General features: G+C 51.6%; 1 protein-coding gene across 10 annotated transcripts in view; it reads left to right on the forward strand.

Moving 5' to 3' along the window:
• The first annotated feature begins 4153 nt into the window (after positions 1-4153).
• The window catches only part of MAP4 (microtubule associated protein 4), a 135881-nt gene continuing 119642 nt past the window's right edge, over positions 4154-20392 (forward strand). For 4 of the 10 annotated variants that reach the window (XM_068146109.1, XM_068146115.1, XM_068146114.1 and 1 more), the window contains exon 1: positions 4169-4279. The gene's annotated coding sequence lies outside the window, so the exon portion shown is untranslated. Of the gene's footprint in view, positions 4280-20392 lie in introns of all 10 variants that reach the window. The other 6 variants (XM_068146116.1, XM_068146113.1, XM_068146120.1 and 3 more) reach the window with 5 other exon arrangements.

Consider the following 20392-nt stretch of genomic DNA (forward strand, 5'->3'; position numbering starts at 1 on the left):
GAAGGCAACAAATGGAGGCTGTCCTCGAGTTGCTCCCATCAAGCAAAGAGCAGACTTTAGGTTTTAAACTAAACCAAGGAAGTTTGCTATTAAACAGTGCCCCACAGAAGCCATGAGAAGCTCAGGTAGAGCAATGAGGTAGCCATCAGGCTTCTGGGCAAGCCAGGTTGGTGAGCACAGTAGTAGCTAACAGAAGATGTCAGTCAGTCGTCCTCCTATTCATCCTGCCTCTATGTTGGTGATTTCTGAAGGGTCAGAGGAATTCATCTATGTGGAGGATGAAAGTGCAGCCTTTCCTTCCCCTAGTCAGGAACAAGTTCTTCTGTTCTTCAGATTCACAGAATGGTTTGGTTTGGAAGGGACCTCCAAACCTCCCACTAGCCCAGGCTGCTCAGAGCCTCATCCAATCTGACCTTGAACACCTCCAGGGAGGACACATCCACAGCCTCCCTAGGCAACCTGTTCCAGTGTCTCAGCATCCTCACTGTAAACAATTTCTTCCTCATCTCCAGTCTGTCTGCTCTGCTCAAGCTGTGGACATCAAGCTGGGAAACACTGTCCTCCATCCTGTCCCTTCCAAAGCCAATGATGAAAATTCACCCAGCTGTAGCTGAAGCAAGGCAGGATCTAAGAGAATCATGGAGCCCAGTTCTCAGTGCACTGAGAAGCTCTGCATAACAGTGTGAAAAACCCTCACAGCCTCAGAAGTGCAAGAAGCAAGCCATGCATCACAAAGAAGCAGCTGTAGATGGAGATGAGACAACCAGAGGAACGTGCTCTCAGCTACCAATGTCCATGGAAGAGCCATGGTGGGACACAGCTGCCCGGCCTGTGCTGCAGGAACAGATGGACCTGCTTTCAGTGACAGGAAACCCATGGGTTTGGGGCTGATGGTAGCCACCTCCAAGGGTTTACAAACTGAGGTGAAGCAGGAAGCCCTCTTGTGCAATGAGTTATGGCTCTTTGGATGATGGTGGACAGTTGCCTGTCACAGCATCTAGTTTGCAGTGAATACACCGTTGGTTTATGGTATGCCCTGGTTTATGGTAGCTGGGTGTGCCTGGATGGGACTGGAGTGTTATCAGAGCTGGCACTTGGCAGATTAAAGTCTGGGCACTTCTGTCACCTAAAATCACCAACAATTTGCCCCTGTGTGACCGTGGTGCATTGAAGGCTGGGCTTTGGACCAGTAAGGTTTTCTTCTGGGGCATAAACTCAGGGTTTGGTGAACAATCAGGAGTCCTTTTTGAAGGCAAAAGCAGGTGAGACATACTCCCCAACACAGCATCCATGTTACTCACTACTTATTGTTCTATTATGATGTCTGCTCCACTGGTGTGGGAATTACTGTCCTCTGCTAGAGCCAAGGCTTGCCCTAACTTGGAGGACACCGAGCAGAAAGGCTCCAGAGGAGAAGAGAGGAGCTCTGGACATGAGCTGACACCATGCACTCCCAGTCCAGAGCCAGCTGTGTCCTGGGCTGGTCCGCAGCAGCGTGGGCAGCAGGGTCAGGCAGGGGATTCTGTCCCTCTGCTCTGCTGAGAACCCTACCTGCAGTGCTGGGGCCAGTCCTGGAGTAGGCAGTTCATGGATCTCTGCTGTGAGGCCAGGCTGGGACAGTTGGGGTTGTCCAGCCTGGAGAAGGCTCCAGGGAGACATTCTGGTGGCCTTTCAGTGCTTCAAGGGGCTGACTAGGAAGCTGGGGACAGACTTTTGAGCAGGGCCTGCTGTGACAGCACAAAGCGTGGTGGTTTGAACTCAAAGAGGGAGATTCAGACTGGAGAGAAGGAAGACATTTGTGCCATGTGGGTGGTGAGAGCCTGTCCCAGGTCACCAGAAAGGTGGGAGATGCCCCATGCCTAGAACCATTGCAGGTCAGGTTGTTTGGGGCTCTAAGCAACCTGCTGTAGTTGCAGATGTCCCTGCTGACTGCATGGGGGTTGGAGTACATGAGTTTTAGAGGTCCCTTCCCACCCAAACCAGTCTGTGATTCTGAGTCTAAGAGAGGTGGGTTACTAAGGAGGCAGAGGGATCTTTAAGCCTGTGATGACCTGAAGCCCAGGGCAGGCTGGGACAGCCCTGAAATCCAAACCGTTGCCCGATCCTCCCACAGAAAGCCATTAGGATGCCATTTTATCTTAGAGCTTAAAAATAGCAGAGGGCAGCAGCAGTTGTTCTGTATCTGCCTTTCATCAGGCCACGGGATTTCCCCACACTCTTACCCTTCCACGCTCTGGCCCTGGAAATGCACCCACACTCGCCAGGGCGGGCAGAAGCTACAGCCTCAGCTCTGCATGGATGGGGTGTGCCCCCTTCCCCAGCTTGCTGCAAAGGGTGTTTCCTCTCTCAAGTGACCAGACATGAGACACACCTATTTTTGGTTTAATTTAGTCACCACACTTTGATTTTCTTATCGAGCAGGCCAAGGTGTCACATGCTTCTATGGGATTTAGTAGCTCTCTAGCTGCCTGCAGGCAGACGAGTGACACATCCACCCCTTGGGCACAGGCAGGAGCCTTGCTGTCAACAGCCAAGTGCTGATCTCACAGAAGAGGTTGTAATGGTTTAAACCATGAAGAATGAAGCTGAAAATTCCTCCTGTGTGGTGGCTTTCACAGTACCAATACTGCTTGTCTGAGGGACTTTAAGCCATATGTGCCACATGGCCTCACTAAGGGCAGTTTGTGCCTGGCAAATTTGGTGGCCTTCTCCAGTGGGGTTATAGTGTTGGTGGATACAGGAAGAGTGACTGATGTCACCTACCTGGACTTGTGCAAAGAATTTCACTCTCACCCACACAACATCTTTGCCTCTAAAATGAGTTGGACCTTCGAACTTCTCCGTCTCTGTGAGCAACCATCTTGAGACAAAGCTTTGCTGCCAGGACCCTCAGTGTGCTGCCTGCTGAGTGTACCCTGTGTCATTGCTGCATGCATGCTAATGCTGGGGCTGCTTCCCACTGCCTCTGCAAAGACATTTTCCCACCCCTGCCAGCACCCAGGGCCTCCTCTGCCCAGCTCATGCCCCATCCTGAGAGACCCGTATTTCCTTCCTGTATCCCCTTGGGCCTTTCCTCATCACCTCCAAGTACCCTTGCTGCCATCTCCCATCACCACTTTCCCCCAGCTGCCATCTCCCCTTACTGCTTCCCCTTAGCTACCTTCCCCCCAGCTCTATCACCTCAGACGCCTCTTCAGTTCCCCATAGCTCCTTCTTTGCTTCCTCTTGGCCATGTCTCTTCAGCCCTGTTCCCTTGGTGACATCTCCACAGCCATATTCCCTCAGCTCCCTCTCCTCTCCCCTTCAGCCTTGTCTCCTCAGATCCCTGTTTCCCCTCAGCCATGTTCCCTTGGTGACATCTCCACAGCCATGTACCCTCAGCCCCCTCTTTGCTTTCCCTCAGCCATGACCCTCTGGTCCTCTGTTTCCCCTCAGCGATGTCCTCTCAGCTCCCTGTCTGTTTCCCCCCAGACACGTCCCCTCAGGTCCCCCTGCTTCCCTTCAGCCATGTCTCCTCAGCCCGGTTCTCTTGGTGACATCTCTGCAGCCATGTGCCCTCAGTTCTCTGTCTGCTTTCCCTCAGCCATGTCCCATCAGCTCCCTGTCTGTTTCCCTGTCCGTTGCCCCTCGGCTACATCCCTCTGCCCCTTGTCTATTTCCCGTCAGCTCCGCGTCCATTTCTCTGTCGGTTTCCCAGTCTGTTTCCCCTCAGCCACGACCCCTCCGCTCCCCCTCTCCTCCGCCATGCCTCGCCAGTCCCACGTACCCCTCAGCCCAAACTCCCACCACTCCCACCCCTTATCCACCTCCCCTTTCTGCTCCCTCTCACCTCCACGGCCCCCCAGCCCCACTCCTGTCCTTTCCCCCCAACGGCTACGGCCGTGCCCCTTCCCTTCCCCTTCCCTCGGCCCCCTCCGCCCTCCGCCCGCCCCCGGCCCACCCCTCCCCACCCCACCCAGCGCCATGGCCCCTCCACGCCGCACCCTACCCCGCTGCCCTGTCACTGCAGCGCCGCCTCAGCGCCGCCTTGGCCCCGCCCGGTACTCCTCCCGCCCCTGCGCCGCCCGCCCTCACGGGGATTGGCTGACGGCGGGCGCCGCGCGGTACTATTGGCGGAGAGGCAGAGAGCCCGCCCTCGGCGCTAGCAGGGTAGTGCGCTCGGCGTGAGGCCAGCGGCCGCTCCGTTCCCTGCTGCTCCCCAGGCCGGGCCCGCAGGGGAGACTGACACTGACCAGGCGGCTCCGTCCCGGCGGCAGCCCCCGCGCCCCCTCCGCCTCCGGTAAGGGCCGCCGCGGGGGGCCGCCGCTGCGGGCGGGGAAGGGGCTTGGAGAAGGCTTGGAGACACTCTGTGGGGAGCGGGAGCGGCGCCCTCGGAGGCGATCGAGGGGCGGCCCGGCCTGGGGGGCTCCGGCCTCGCCCTTGTTGAGGGCGCGGGCGGGGTGCGGGCAGGCTGCGGCCCCGCGGGGCGCGCAGGGCCGGCAGTGGGGCGGCAGCGCTCCCGGGGCTTTGTGAGGGGCGAGGGGGTGGGGGAGGCGGGCGCGGCGGTGGGCGGCTGGTGGAGCGGGAGCGAGGGTGGGCCGGGCTGGGCCGCGGCGCGGCCGCTGACACAGTGGGGAGCTGCGAGGAGAGGAGGAAGGTCTCGGAGCATCAAGAGAGCATCGGCCCGGCCAAGTTTGCGGCTGGCTCAGCCCGGAGGAAGTGGGAGCAGCCGCGGAGCGGCTTTGTTGCATGGGAGGGGAAGAGGCAGAGGTGGTCTAGTAGGGGCTGCAGCCTGTGCAGCTCGTCTTTAAGCGGAGATCTTTCGGAGCTGGCTGGTCCGTAACAGTTCCAAACCACGATTTGGTGTCCAGCGCAGCGCTGTGAATCGGCGCTTGGGACCCCTCCAAACTTTTTGTAACGTGCGTTTTTCCCCCCGCTATCCGCTTTCTGTTCCTGTCTCCTTCCCTGCTTTATAAGGATTTCTGTGGCATTGAGGGGGGTGCGGGGGGGGGGTGGGGGTGGGGGAAGGGAGGTGGGGGGGAGGGAGGGAAAGGAAGGGGGGTTCGTGCTACAGCTCGGTGAGGCGGAGGAGAAAAAGGCTCCCGGGGCTGGCGGCCGCTGCTCGCTGCATGGGCGTGGCGGGAGGATGCGGCACCGGGCCCGGGCGGCACCGCTGCCCAGCCATCGGCAGGCCCAAGGTTGCTGATTTGTACGGCTCGGCGTCTGCTTCGGCAGGCGCAAAATTGGTTTGCAAAGAGCTGTTCTGCTTTTAGGTGTTAAACGAATGGTTCCTGCAGTGTGGTGGAAGGTTGCAGTTCGCCTCCCCCTCTACTCTGCCCTGGTGAGGTCACAGCTGGAGTCCTGCGTCCAGATCTGGGTTCCTCAGTTCAGGAAGGACAGGGACTTGCTGGAGAGGTGGAGCAAAGGGCTACAGAGATGCTAAAGGAACTGGAACATCACTGTTATGAAGAGGGGGACAGAGTTGAGGCTCTTGAGTCTAGAGAAGAGCAGCCTGAGGGTGGTTCTTGTCAAGGGTGGTTCTTGTCAATGCTAACCAATACTTCAAGGATAGGTGGTAGGAGAATGGGACCAGGCTTTGTCAGTGGTGCTCAGTGACAGGACATGAACATGAGAAATTCCATCTAAATATGGAGGAGGAGCTTCTTCAATTTAAGTGTTGGTGCCCTGGAGCAAGCTGTCCAGAGAGGTGGTGGACTTTCCATCTCAGGAGAAATTCCAAGCCCACCTGGCTCTTGTGATCCTGGGCAAGCTGCTGTGGGTGCCCCTGCATTAGCAGTGGGTTGGACTGGATGATCTCCGGAGGTCCTTTCCCATCTGGGATTCTGTGAATATGGTTAAACTCAAGACTGAAGTTTTTTTGTTTCTGGAGATGGTGTTCTGCTGCCAAAAGCTGCTTCTGAGAGTATCTTGCTGGAAGTTGTAAACTCTGCTTCTCTTCAAGGGGTGTGGAAATGCCTGATCTGGGAACACATTAAACCTGAACTTAGACTGAGGTTTTGTTAGTTTGTTGGTTGCTCCCTCTCTCCCCTAATTCCTGTTTTAACACAAACTCATTTATTTTAACTTACATTAAAAGCTCTTTTAATATATATATAATTAAAAAAAAAAGATTCCTATATTCAACCAATCTTTATTCTTCCCAATTTACAGCTTCAGCAGAGTGCCTGAAAGGCTTCTTGAATAATATAACAGCCATGCAAGCACTTTCTCACTGCTTCAGGTTCTGGAGGAGTGAGCCAGGAGCCTCCTCCTGCCCTCTTTATGCAGGGCCCTGTCTGTGAGGTTGCTCCAGCTTCATTTTGTAAGCTGAAAGGACAGGACTGGGCTGGAGTTTGACAACTGTAGAGCTTATTTCCTCTTTGAAGCCTGATGATTCCATCTGGTAGTGTATGTTGTACTGGTGTTCTATAAATAAGGTGCTGTTGCAGCTTGATTAACTCTTCCTTTATTGGAGCAAGACAAATAAATCATCGCTTCGACACTCAGCGCAGCAATAGGGTTGTGATGAAAGTGATGTTGGCCGGGGTAGAGCTGCTTTCAGTGTTTGTTTTCCCTTGCTGAAACTTCCTAGTCTCTTTCAGGTGGATTTGGAGGGGGATTCCTGGGCTCTCTAGCTTTGATTTTTATCTCTTTTTGCCCTCCCCCGTCACACAAGATGGCCTTTTCAGTGTTGAAAAGAGCTTCACTGTTGCAACAGCAGCAATATCCTGTGCCTTTTGTTTTGTTTGGGGATAATTGCAGGTTAGTGACAAGCAGTAGGCTGGGAGGCAGAAGAGTTGAGCTGTTTGTGAGTGTGATTGTGCAGTCCAAAGCTGAAGGAGGTGGCTGTTATTAAATCTGTGTTGTGTGTCTCTGCAGAAATGCCACCAGGGAAACAGCAAAGACACTGACACAAAGAAGTGTCAGTGGATTGAGGATCCCAGCCCTGCAAGTTCAGTGTTGCCATGGGTACAGTTTTGTGGGTCACCCCTTGTTTCCCCACGGAGTCCTCAGATGATATTAGGAGAGGATTATGTCACTCTTGTCCTTCAAGAACAAACGGGAAGGCTGTTGGCAGCACACTGACGCCAGTGGATGCTTGCTGGAGCTTTGCTATCTGACCTGACCAAACTGTTGCTCAGAAGCTAAGGATTCCTCAGGCAGTTCCCACCTTGCTGCCCAGTGATCCTCCACTTGAACACCACAGCTCAGCTCTGGGAACTGCAGAATCTCACCCTGGCAGCAGATCTGTTTTAACAAGTTGCCTCATTTGTCTGTGGGGAAGCTTAGAAGGTTCTGAGTGGTGTGGTGGGGAAATGCCTCCCTTTAGCCCTTGCCTGCTGCTTTGTACCACTTGGCTGTGGGCATTGGTGAGAGGAGGAGAGACTTGGAGTCTGTGGTGTGATTATTTGCCTCCCATGAACCATTGAAACCAGCTTGGACTGACTCAAGTATCTGTGTGCTGTGCCTTTTGGTAAGGACTTGGGTGTAGAGCACTCTTCTTTCTTCCACTTTTAGGGGCACCAAACAGTCAAGTCTAGATTTCATATAGCACAGTATTGTTTAAATTGTTCTTTCTGTCATGATATCAGACTGTTAGAGTGGGGCCAGAGGAGGCCATGAAGATGATCCGAGGGCTGGAACACTCTCCCCTGAGGACAGGCTGAGAGAATTGGCTTTTTACAGCCTGGAGAAGACAAGGCTCCAGACAGACTTTAGAAGCAGCCTTCCAGTGTTTGAAGGGGCCTACAGGAGAGCTGGAAGTGAACTTTGTACAAAGGCATGAAGTGACAGGACAAGGGGTGATGGCTTCAATGTGGAAGAAGTTGGATATTGGTGACACCTTAGGAAGAAATTCTCCATGAGGATGGTGAGGTACTGTAACAGGTTGCCCAGAGGTTGTAGAGACTCCGAGCATGGCAGTGTTGAAAGCCAGGTTGGATGGGGCCTTGAGCAACCTGTTCTTGTAGGGGGTGTCCCTGCCCATGGCAGGGGGGGTGGAACTGGATGCTCTTTATGGTCCCTTTCAACCCAGTCTATGATTCTGTGATATTAGACCTCCACACACCTCCAACGACAAGAGCAGAAGACAACCTGATCCTCAGACACACAATGAAACCAGAAGCTACTTGGGTTTTGAAGGGGCAGTGGTTAAGTGGGGGGTTGGGACACTATTTGGCCATTTCCAGTCTTGAGCTTGTTTTATGAAGTCTGGGGAATACTCACTTTAACCAGATGACTTACATATTCTTTCTGGTGTTTGTAAAAGGGCTGACACAGCCTTTGTTTCAGTGAGCAGGGCTATAATTACATCTGAGGTCCCAACCACTGTAGTGCTTCAGTGGTTACTTCTCTTCCCTGGAAATAAATGAATCTGAGCCATTGACTCCAACCTCAATTCTTGCTGAGTTCAGGTCTAGCTTAGACCCATCACTGGTGTACTGCCCTTGCTCTCTCTCTGTGCTGTTCCTCAGTTTCTCTCATGCTTTCTGAACTCTTGATGACTCTTCTCAGACGATAACTCACCATTAGGCTCCTTTCATCTCCATGCCTATAGCACTGATGTGCAGACTTCCAGACTCTGGTGTCTTAGAGATTCATGGAATGGTTTGGTTTGGAAGGGACCTTAAAGATCATCCAATTCTAACACCCTGCCGTGGGCAGGGACACCTTCCACTAGCCCAGGCTGCTCAAGGCCTCATCCAATCTGGCCTTAAACACCTTCAGGGAGGGGGCATAAACGACCTCCCTGGACAACCTGTTCCAGTGTCTTGGCCCCTTCACTTTAAAGAAGTTCTTCCTAATCTCCAGTCTAAATCTGCCCTCCTCAAGTAAGGGAAACCACTGGTCAGACAGGGTCAGAGCCTGTCAAGAAGAATTTGAGCTACTTGCAATTCAAATGAGGGTGATGGTTACTTAAAAGACAAATAACATGTAACTAGACCTTGTTTTAGTCCAGAAAAATCCCCAATAATTTATTTTGCTAGTCCAGACATAGCTTGGAAGATAAAATCCCAGTCTCCTCCTCTGGGAATGAAGGGTTGAAGGCATGTTACTCATCCTGTTGTTGGCAGCTTGATTGTAGACAGCCAAATTACATTTTGTGGATGTGCTTCTGGAGTTTCAAAGCAAACCTGAAGGAGCTGATACTGCTCTGGAAGACAGATAGTTCCTGCAGCTCTGTGCTTGCACTTCCTGTCCCAGCTAAAATAGAGCCATCTCCGGTTCAGGCAAATGTCTGTGTGTGGCTTCCTCATGTCTCAGCAGTGCAGTCAAACTGATTTTTCTCTGTGCTTTCCATTTTCCCCTTGAAGGCAAATTAAATTATACTGAGCTGTAGTTCAGAGCCATGCAAGGGGCTGTGATTATAGCCTGGTTGAGACCTGAGCCTGAGCTATCATCACTGCCCTCATCTGCTGCAGAGGTCACTTCCCTGGAGAAAGGGGAAATGGACTTTGGATCAGGTTCTTGAGGAGGTGGGGTAAAAGCCAGGTTAAGCAAAGTCCAGCCCACGTGAATCATGGCACAGGTAGGCTCTCACAGCAGGCAGAGCAGGGCTTCCCTCGTGCTGAGCTTCTCCCGCCTCCACCACTCAGAAGCTCTTTCATGGCTTGGTGCTTTGCCCATGTAAAAGAATTTCTTGTGGGAAGAGGAGGGCAGTGAAATCAGCTGTGAATCTGCTGCCTGTGCTGCTCCTGGGGAGGCTCCTCCTTAAAGCTTTCTGTTAGAATTTCTGGGGGCACAGTAATGATCCATGGCTGCTGTGAGGCCAGGCTGGGAGAGCTGAGGTTGTTCATCAGGCGGGAAAAGAGAAGGCTCCAGGGAGATGTTCTGGTGACCTTTCAGTGCTTCAAGGGACTGATCAGAAAGCTGGGGGCAGACTTTTAAAGCAGGGCCTGTTGTGACAGGACAAGGGGTGATGGTTTGAGCTCAAAGAGGGAGATTCAGACTGGAGAAAAGGGAGAGATTTTTGACACTGAGGGTGTTGAGAGCCAGGCCCAGGTTGTCCAGAGAGGTGGGAGGTGCCCCATCCCTGGAACCATTCCAGGTCAGGCTGTTTGAGGCTCTGAGCAACCTGCAGATGTCCCTGCTGACTGCAGGGGGTTGGGCTGGCTGAGCTTTGACGGTCCCTTCCCACCCAAACCATTCCATGATTCTATGAAATATTAAAGTTATTTCAAATGACTGGGGATTCTCACCCCAAGTGCTCATGGATGGACATTGGTGTGGTGCTCAGCTAGCAGCACTCTTCAAAAGTATCTTGGGGTAGTGCTAAGGGATGTTGGATGTGAGATCTGTCCCCATGCAAGAGCAGTCTGAGACTCCTCTGACCAAGTCAAGTTGTGTTGTTGTAAAGCCCAGAGCAGAGTGTTTGTGGCCTTTACTCTGGGAATCAGGGAGTCACTGTGTGAGGGGGGAGTGACTCTGCCACCGAGGTGAGAAATGCATGGGTGTGTAAATGCTGGTGTTTCCAACCTCCATAGCCACAGTATCCCCCTGAAATACCTGCTGGAAGGTGGGAGGAGGGTGTGGTTTTTATTCTCTCACTGTGTGTGTCCTCTCCTGGAAACAGTGAGGGAAGGGGCTGATTTCTTGCCTTCCTCACAGTTAGCAAAGGCCATTTCTTGCTGCTCTTTCAATCTTTTCCTGGCCTCTCAATTCATTTTCCTCTGGGAGCAGCAACTGCTGAATTAGCAGCTCCCCCAAGGAGCCTCCAGATCCTAACCTTGAGATAAAGGCAGCAGCGACCCTGAGATTTGGACAGAAGCAGCAAAAAGAAGAAATCAATCGGGGTGACTGCATTATTCAGGGAGGTTTGTGTAACCCAAGAGGCCCTGTATTGGCTTTCCTTGGCCATGCTTAGATTTCCAGGCTCCTGGTTGGATTTCATAGATTCACAGCATGGTTTGGCTTGGAAGGGACCTTAAAGATCATCCAGTTCAGTTCCAACCCCCCTGCCATGGATAGGGACACCTTCTACTAGCCCAGGTTGCTCAAGGCCTCATCCAACCTGGCCTTGAACACCTCTGGGGAGGGGGCATCCACAACCTCCCTGAGCGACTTGTTCCAGTGTCTCACCACTCTCACTGGAAAGAATTTCTTCCTACTTTTTTGTAGAGAGATTTCAGCAGAGGACTGGAGTCTGTGCCCTGCCCTGGGTGGCTGTGTTGGCAGGGTGGGGGTTTGACGTGCGGGTGGAAGCAAGGTGAAGCACTGGGTGCCTCTTGGCACACTGGGTGACGTGCCACACGTGGGGTAGCTGGAGATTAAAGTGGGATGAGCAGTTTGCTCCCTCATGCTGGCTATCATGCTACTCCTGTGTAGTTTGCAGGGAGCTTCTGGGAGAAGTATGCAGTTAATCACATCCATTAGCATGATTAGAATCCTGATTAGCCTGTGTCACTCACTCCCATTTCCCACCCACACTTTGCCCCTTTTATCCAGAGTTATTTGCAAGTATGTGCAGAAGACCCAGAGCAGGGCAGGCTCAGACCCAGGGGATGGTCACTGGGCTTTGAAACACATCAGGTAATTCTGGGTGTTGTATTGTTCTACCAGGCAAGTTCTTCAGTAAGCCCTACAGCTGCTGTCTGAATACCAAACCTCACCATCCAGCCCCTCACAGCTAGAGGATCCTCAGCAGAGTTGTCAGGAATCCAGCTGAACATGAAGGAGGCTTGTCTTGCTAGTCAGTCAAGTGCTTGTGGTTACCCTCATGTTTCAGATCTAGTGCCTACTAATGGTTTAATTTGAAATCCTTCATCCATGTTTGATGATGATCTCTACATGTTGGTGATCTCCTGGCATGCTGGGTTAGTGCTGGCCTTGCCTCTGGTGGCTGTGGGCTGGAGAGTGAATTGTATGTGGATGGAATTCTGTGGCAAGATCATAGAATTGTTTGGGTTGAAAGAGACCTTTGAGATCAAAGAGGGTAGATTTAGACTGGATATTAGGAAGAAATTCTTTACAGTGAGGGTGGTGAGACACTGGAACAAGTTGCCCAGGGAGGTGGTGGATGCCTCCTCCCTGGAGATGTTCAAGGCCAGGCTGCATGAGGCCTTGAGCAACCTGGCCTAGTGGGAGGTGTCCCTGCCCATGGCAGGGGGTTGGAACTAGATGATCTTTAAGATGCCTTGTGTCTCAAACTGTTCCATGAATCTCTGGATCATTGAGTCCAACCTTCAGCCTAAGACCACAATGGGCATTAAACCATGCCTCCAAACGCCGTGTCCACGTGGTTCTCGAACACCTCCAGATGACCAGATCAAGGCTGAAGCTGAGGCTACTTGGGCTGTGACAAGAAGTGTGGGGGGGGAAATCCCCAAAGGAGGTGTTTTTGTCTCTTCCTTTGTGCAAAACCTCTCCCTTTTTTAAAGCTTTACTTGTTGGGGGGTGCTGTAAATACTAAAACCAGATCTTTGTGAGAAAGCAAGCTCCTCTGAGAGGATGAGGTCACCCACTTCCACCACATTCATCCCCGCCTGGGAATGAATCATTGTTCCTTGTGTAGAATTGCATTGGGTCTACCTCATCCTGGAAGGCTGCTCCTCAGCTGAGGCCAGGCTGTTGACACTTGCTCTAAACAAAGTTAAAGCATGGCAGTATTTATCAGAGGAATTTCAAAGGGTGTTTACATGCTCTTGAGCTAGGACTCCTGAAAGGCTGGAATCTGAGATCAATTCCTCTTGTTGGTGAAAAGCTTTTTACTGGTGCAAGGGGTGCAAACTGGAGCCCAGGAGGAGAAACTTGTTTGGTGTGAGGGTGCTGCAGCCCTGGAGGAAGCTGCCCAGAGAGGTTGTGGAGACTACTTCTCTGGAGATACTCCAAAGCCACCTGGCCATTGTGATCCTGGGCAAACTGCTGTGGGTGCCCTGCTTTAGCAGGGGGTTGGACTGGATGATCTCCAAATGTCCCTTCCAACCCCACCATGCAGAGATTCGGGGATGCTCCCTCCATGTCATTTGTTTCTTGCACTAGCTGTGGTTTGTCTAACTCCAGCTCTTCACTATCAGCCTCTGGCAGCGTGGCCTTCAAGCTGTGTGATACTGAGAGCTTGTTTCCATGTGCTGGTTAGTTTGCTCCAACAACAGATTTGAGGTCCCAGCCCTCTCCCATGTTACACTTTTTATCGTGCTGTTACACCAGCAGAACTCTCTGTGCTGGAAAAGGAGTTGGTGATCCAGTGGGATTTCAAGAGCTATTTTTAGTGGACAATCCCACCCCAAACCATCCACACCTAGGACTGAAACAGCTTCAGCTACCAGGCATGCCTGGGTGTTCGTGTAAGTCTGGAAGTGGTGCTTTAGGGACGCTTGTCCCTCTCATCCCCTCTGGATGGGATGGATTTTCCAAACACCTGGCTCTTGGTAGTTGAAATTTGCTGAAGTTTCAGGCAAAGGGAAGGAGATGTCTGTTTGGGTGAGAGGCTGAGTGTCATGGCTTGGTCTGAAGGTCTTTCTTCTGTCTTCCTCTCAGTTTTTGTGATTCACTGTGAGCATTACTCTTCTCCCAGCCCTCTGACTCTGCAGAGCCTGTTTTCTCTGGTGCACTTTGAAGTGCGGTGCTCCTTCAAAAGATGTTCCTCTGTGCTGGTCCTCAGGAACCTCCCAACACTTTCTCTGCTGTTCACAGGTAACTAGTTAATAGTAGTGAAAGTCATTGGAGACTTAGCTGAGGAAGGACAGAGACAAAAATCCCTGAATCCCCTCCAGCAGAGGCTTGAGTGAAGAGGTTAAGAATGAGACAAAGAGCTGAGTCATTGCCTCTTCCTTCCTTCTGTGGTGGGAGGGAATCTCTGGTCATGAATCAAAGCAATGAGAAAGGCTTCCAGATGTGAAGAGCTGGATCATTCACACTTCTGACTTGGCAGGAGCTGTGGCTTGTGAAGTGATTTAGATATGCATCAGGAACTTAAGATATTGATAAGAATTGATGAAAATTACTTAGGGAAAAGAAACATCATAATGTTCTGTCAGGCCAAGTGTAGGGTCCTGTCCCTGGGGAGGAATCACCCTGTGCACCAGTACAGCTTAAGGGGGTGACCTGCTGGAAAGCAGCTCCAGAGAGAAGGACCTGGGAATGCTGGTGGACAAGTTGCCCATGAGCCAGCAGTGTGGCCATGAAGGCAAATGGTCTCCTGTGGGGTGTGAAGAAAAGTGTGGCCAGCAGGTCAAGGGAAGTTCTCCTCCCCATCTGTTCTGCCCTAGTGACGCCACATCTGGAATCCTGGATCCAGTTCTGGGCTCCCCAGTTCAACAGAGTCAGGGAACTACTGGAGGGAGTCCAGTGGCAGCTGGGAAGCTGCTGAGGGGCCTGCAGCATCTCTGTGAGGAGAAAAGACTGAGAGCTCTGGGGCTGCTGAGCCTGGAGAAGAGCAGCCTGAGAGGGGACCTTATTGTCTTTGCCCCTGAAAGTCAGAGAAAGATCTGGAAAGAAAGGTAGAATGTAAAAGAAACTTTGAAATGACCTTGAGGAGTGGGAGACTGTTTGGTCAGCACAGCAGTTGGTAATGGGGATGTGGGTGCCTGCCCTTTTGCCAAGGCTCACAGAATCAGCCCCTGGAGTGGAACTTGCTGGAATCACATAATCATTTAGGCAGGAGAAGACATTTAAGGTCATGGAGGCAAACTCTGAACCCAGCACTGTCAGGTAACCACCAAACCATGTCTCTCAGCACCACATCTCCATGGCTTGGAAACCCCTCCAGGGATGGGGACTCCACCACTGCCCCAGCTAGCCTGGGCCAGGCCTGGACAACCCTCAAGTGGAAGGAATTGGTCCTCACATCCAACCTGAACCTCCCCTGAGACAACTTGAGGCTGTTTCCTCTTGTTGGTTCCACATAAACCAGCACCATGATGGGCTGTCATCATCACCAGGGGGTCTGCAAATGTAATTATCATTGTTGAGATTTCAATCATAGAATTGTTTCAGTTGAAAGAAATCTTTAAGATCATGGAGTCCAACCATCAACCCAGCACCCCCATGACCATTAAACCATGTCCTCAAGTGCCATGTCCACACACTTGAGTGTCTCCAGGGAAATCTTGCATGAAATGCTTTTGAGGTCATGTGCCAGAGCTCTTGTCACCCAATATCTATGGGGTGGTGCTTCTGCAGCGCCATTAGGATGGGAGCTCTGGGCAGAAAGCTGTGGGTGCCTTGACTTGAAGCTTATGGAACAGATTTGCTGTTGCACATTGTCCTGGCCAAAGCCAGGAGCTGTATGAAGGTGTGTGTGGAGTCATGGAATGGTTTGGGTTGGAAGGGACCTTATAGATATTCCAGTTCCAACCCCCTGCCATGAGCAGGGACACCTTCCACTAGACCAGGTTACCTAAGGCCCCATCCAGCCTGGCTTAGAACATCTCTGGGGATCTGCAGCTACTTTATTCCAGAATGCCTTCACATTTAAAGGAACTACAAATACATGTATGTATATTAGACTATTTTACCTTGCTGGAGTGTTTCCAACACGAGAATTGGAGGCCACATCCCCCACTTGTGAGAGCTGGATGTTATTTTTTACTGATCTCCTAGGGAAAATTACAACATTTCTCATTTTATTTTTCCCATGGGATTTGGACAGAGCCATGTAGGGCAATGGGATCAAGTGTCACATTGGTGATTACATATTTGTCCTGGAGTGACCCTCTTAGTGGCTTGCACTGGTGTAATTGGTGAGTGACTGGATTTATAGGGATGTATATCTGCATTAGTGCTGCTTTGATGTAACCCTGGCTTATTTACTTTTGCTCCGACCTATTTTCAGCTGGGGCATTCACTTTTAAGGAGCCCTTCCAGCATTTGCTTCAAAACAGCTTTTTTTTTAGGCTTTTATTTGCCCTTAAAATGAGCAATGGTTATGTTGGGAATGACAGGTCCACATCTGAGTGGTTGGGGGCTCACCTGTGTAGGGGAAAGGGACCTGGGGGTACTGGTAGAGAGAAGGATGACCAAGAGGGGCAATACTAATACTCCTGGGGACTATTAGAAGGGGGTGTGATTAGTAGGTCAAGAGAGGTTCTCCTCCCCCCTCTTCTGTACCCTGGTGATGCCACATCTTGAATATTGTGTCCAGCTCTGGGCCCCTCAGCTCAAGAAGGACCTCAGGGAACTGCTTGAAAGAGTCCAGCACAGAGCCACAAAGATGCTGAAGGGAGTACAACATCTCCCCTGTGAGGAAAGGCTGAGGGAGCTGGGGCTCTTCAGCTTGGAGAAGGGGTGAGCATGACAGAGCCCTGGAACAGGCTGCCCAGAGAGGTTGTGGAGTTTCCCCTGGAGACTTGCAAAACCCAGCTGGATGCACTCCTGTGTGACCTGCTCTAGGTAATCCTGCTCAGTCAGGGGGGTTTGGACTGGCTGATCTTTCAAGGTCCCTTCCAACCCCTAACATTCTGTGACTGTGTGAAAGATCTTTGCCAGCCTAAACCATTCTGTGGAACCGGCAGAGTTGCAGGGCATGGGCTGGTTGCTGCAAACCAAGCAGCTGCTGCTGTGTCCCCTTGAAAGCTGCTGCAGACTCCTTGATGTTTTTCCCCCTGGGGCCTGACTTCCTGTGATAAGATGAGATTCCCTTTTAAAGGAGAGGGCTCTGCTTGTATAATGGGAGTAGGAAACGGTCCAGAAGTGTCACTGGGAGAACAGAGAAGTTATTTTGGTAACTGGCTGTTGGACAGGAGAGTAGAAAACAGGCTCAGGAGGCTACACTGGGGTTCGCTTTGGCTATCCAGAGGAACACAAGTAAGGAGCTGTGTAAGGGAGTGAGCAGGTCAGATCTGGAAGGGAAGTCACCTTCAGGACAAAGCTGCACCCCTAGGCTTCCTCTGAAAAGACTGAACCCTTCCCCAGCTACCTTTCATCGCAAGAAGCTGCTGTGCTCTTCTTTGATGCAGTGGGTCTTCAAGTTGGAGCCATACTGGGGTTGTCAAGCTCTGCAACAGGCTGCCTAGGGAGGTGGTGGAGTCCCCATCCCTGGAAGTGTTCAGGAAATGTGGTCATGGCACTTGGGGACATGGTTTAATGGCCATGGTGGTGTTGGGCTAGAGGTTGAACTTGATTATCTTAGAGGTCTCTTCCAACCCAAGCAATTCTATGGTGCTGTGAAGTTGCTCCTTGCTGAGGGCAGATGCCCCATGCCCAGCTAGGATCCCAAGGCCAAGGTGCTCTCCCTTGGCACAGGGCTGGGTGTGCTAACAGCTGTCTGCAGCTGAGTTCTGCAAGGCCCCTCGGCTGTGTTTGGGCAGTGATGTACCTGCAGGAGCCTTGAGAATGCCCAAGCCTGATCAGAACTAAACTGCTTCTCCTCCTCTCGGTCTGGGGTATGTTTATTTTCTCTGGGCTCTAACTTATCTGTGGCTGCACTCAGCAGATGTGCTGACTGTGTCTGGGACATTTCCCAAATGAAATTCCCTGGCAGGCTTCATCTCTTCTGCCATCATTGGGAGGGGCTTAGAGTCAAATGGTTGAACGTGAACTGAACAGGAAATGATAGAGTGGGGGACATTGAGAAGAGTGTAACCAGGGAGGTTCTTTTCCTCCTCTATTCTGACCTGGTGAGGCCACAGCTGGAGCACTGGGTCCAGTTCTGGGCCCCCCAGTTCAAAAAGGACAGGGACTTGCCAGAGAGGGGAAAGCAAAGGGCTACAGAGATGCTGAGGGGACTGGAACATCTCTGTGATGAGGAAAGACACAGAGTTGGGGGTTTTAGTTTGGAGAAGAGCAGCCTGAAGAGGCATCTGATCAGTGCTGAAAGGGATGGGTGCAGGCATTTTTCAGTGGTGCCTGGTGACAGGACTGTCCAACAGATCTATGTCCTTTTTTTGTTGGAGGCCCCATAGCTGGACACAGTACTCCAGCTGAGGTATCACCAGAGTGGAACAGAGGGGCAGAATCTCTTCTCTCCATCTGCCAGCCATGCTTCTTTTGATGTTACCACTCCCACCTTTGTCCTCTCGGCACCATTGCTCATCCTAGGAGCTTGCAGCCCATGCTAATCATCTCCCAGCTTATCTCTTCTGGGTGGTTCTTTTCATCTTTCAAAGCACCCAAGCCCTAACTTCTGGATACAGATCATGTCCTCCACTTCCCAGCAACAGAAAAACCAAAGGAAGCAGAGCTGTGTCTACATTTCCAGCTTGTAAGCAGGACTGTAGTTTGATTTAGACTCAAACCTTGGTGATTGATTTATTTATTTAGAGTCTGTGAATGCCCTGTCCTGGGTTGGGCTCCATGGCTTCTGTTGTCTGCTCACTTTTAGTGTGATTTAAATAAAGACGCTTGTGCAAACTGGATTGAAGGGATCCAAGGCAGCCTCTGGCTTCCCCACCTCCTTTGTGTGAGCTCCAGGTTCATTAAGTGGCTCATTCATGATGTCCAGCCAAAGCTGAAAGGCTGCAGAGGCAGCAGATGCTCAGATGAAAGAAGAATCAAACCAAGCACCGGGCAAACATTTCTGAAGCTTCTGTCTTTCCTCCTGCAAAGTGAGCTGGGAGCAGCCAGCCTGTGCCTCCTCGCTGATGAATCCTGAAGCAGAGCTGGCTTTCTGGAGAGCAGCAGCATGTACCAAACAGCTTTGCTGCATGAAGTTTGCTGTTGGGGATGATCTCATCCCAGAGACCGAGTGGTCACTCTGCAATGCTCCAACTATTTGCTGAAGCCGAAGTTTGCAGCATCGGCTGACCACAGAGTCATCTGCTGCTGTGGGAGGGAGCAGAGAGGGGGGTTGGAGGCTGCAGGTAGGAGATGCCATCTGCAGAGCTTTGTTGTAGAACCAAGAGCTGATCTTTGAGGTGGGTTAAGCAAGAACTGCTTGCTGTGAGCTGGATGTACTGATTTTTCTGGCCCTCACCTTGGTTTTTAATGCTCTGTATGAGGGATCTAAATGAACAATGATGAAATGGGGAGCCCCAGCTTCAGAGGTTGGGGCTTCTTTAAAGCTTAGTGCAAGGACTCAGTGCACCTGCGGGGAACTGCAGTGCATTTTGCACTGAGGCTCTGTCCTGGCAGAAGAAGAGCTGAAGGCAGCTGTGAAGTGTGTTGCAGTGTTTATCTCGTGTGCCATTCAGACCAGCTTTGTCGCAAGCTTGCCCAGGGAAACTATTCCAGGGCTGAGGAGGAAAAACAGCCTTGGGGCTGCTGAGCCTGGAGAAGAACAGCCTGAGAGAGGATCTGTTCAATGCTCACCAAGAGCTAAAGGGTGGGGGGCAAGAGGATGGGGCCAGACTCTTCCTGGTGGTGCCCAGTGAGAGGACAGGGGGCACAAAGTGGAACCCAGAAGTGTCCACCTGAACAGGAGATTCTTTTTATGTTTGGGGGTGCTGGCGCCCTGTCCTGGGCTGCCCAGAATGATTGCAGAATCTGCTTCTCTGAAGGGATTCCAAAACCATCTGGCCAAGCTGCTGTGGGTGCCCCCTTTTTAGCAGGGGGGTTGGACTGGATGATCTCCAGAGCTCCCTTCCAGCCCTACCATGCTGGAATTTGGTGTTCTATGACCCCTGTAGCTGCTGTGTAGCAGTGCTCAGAGTAAGCTCTGATACCTCTGCTACTCAGTGCTGGCTGTAGCTGTAGCTGTGCTGCTGTTACTGGAGCTCCTCTGGCCTTTCCAAATGAAATGAAGGGGGGGGAGGATCCTTTTTCCTCCACCACATTTCTGTTTGTGATCAGATTTGGGGATGAGATTAGTGACTGGAAGAACTTTCTGTCGTGAGAGCCAGCACCAGTGCTTCAATGTCTGCCATCCCCATGGGACCTGCCAGCAGTTTCTATCTCCTTTGCTGAGCTGGAATTGGGGAAGGTGCCAGAAACAAAGCCAGTTTGATTCACTCCAAGGCAGCTTTCACAACTGGAAGTTGTAGTGTGGGTTGGTTTTGTTCTTTCTCACCCTGATAGGATTGTTTATTGTCCTTGGAGGCATCTCCAGCCACATGCTGGTTCCAGTTTAAAATGCAGCATCTGCATGTGGGGGGAGACAGAAAGTTTGGAGCCTGCTGAAACTCAAACAGAAATATTTTATTTCTGCCAATTAATGAAATGCTGAGAACAGTAAAAACAACAGACAATGTTAGTTTTCAGATAAGGGAGACAATGTAGGAGAGTTGTCTTCCGTTGGAGTTGGCATTTGTCTTGAACTCTGGAAGAATTTACTGCTAATTTTAGAGCCCTGACAGCTTGAGCCCAGCAGGAGCCACTGCATCTCACACAGACAGTGTTGACTTGGAGATCCCCAAACCCTGGGTGACTGAGGAGCAGAGCTGTTGATGGAGCTCTGTGTTGTGTTAGGAGCTGTCAGAGGTCTTCACAGGCCTCTTTCCTTATATTCCCACCTCCTGGGTGTGTTTTGCTGGTGGTGAGGATGATGTCCTGGAGCAGAGCCTGGATGGGCTGGGTGCTTCTCACACATGAAATGGCAGAC

Source organism: Melanerpes formicivorus, unplaced genomic scaffold (assembly GCF_026170545.1).
Source record: "Melanerpes formicivorus ecotype bairdi unplaced genomic scaffold, bMelFor1.0.p_v2 SCAF_13, whole genome shotgun sequence".
Classification (NCBI taxonomy): Eukaryota; Metazoa; Chordata; class Aves; order Piciformes; family Picidae; genus Melanerpes; species Melanerpes formicivorus.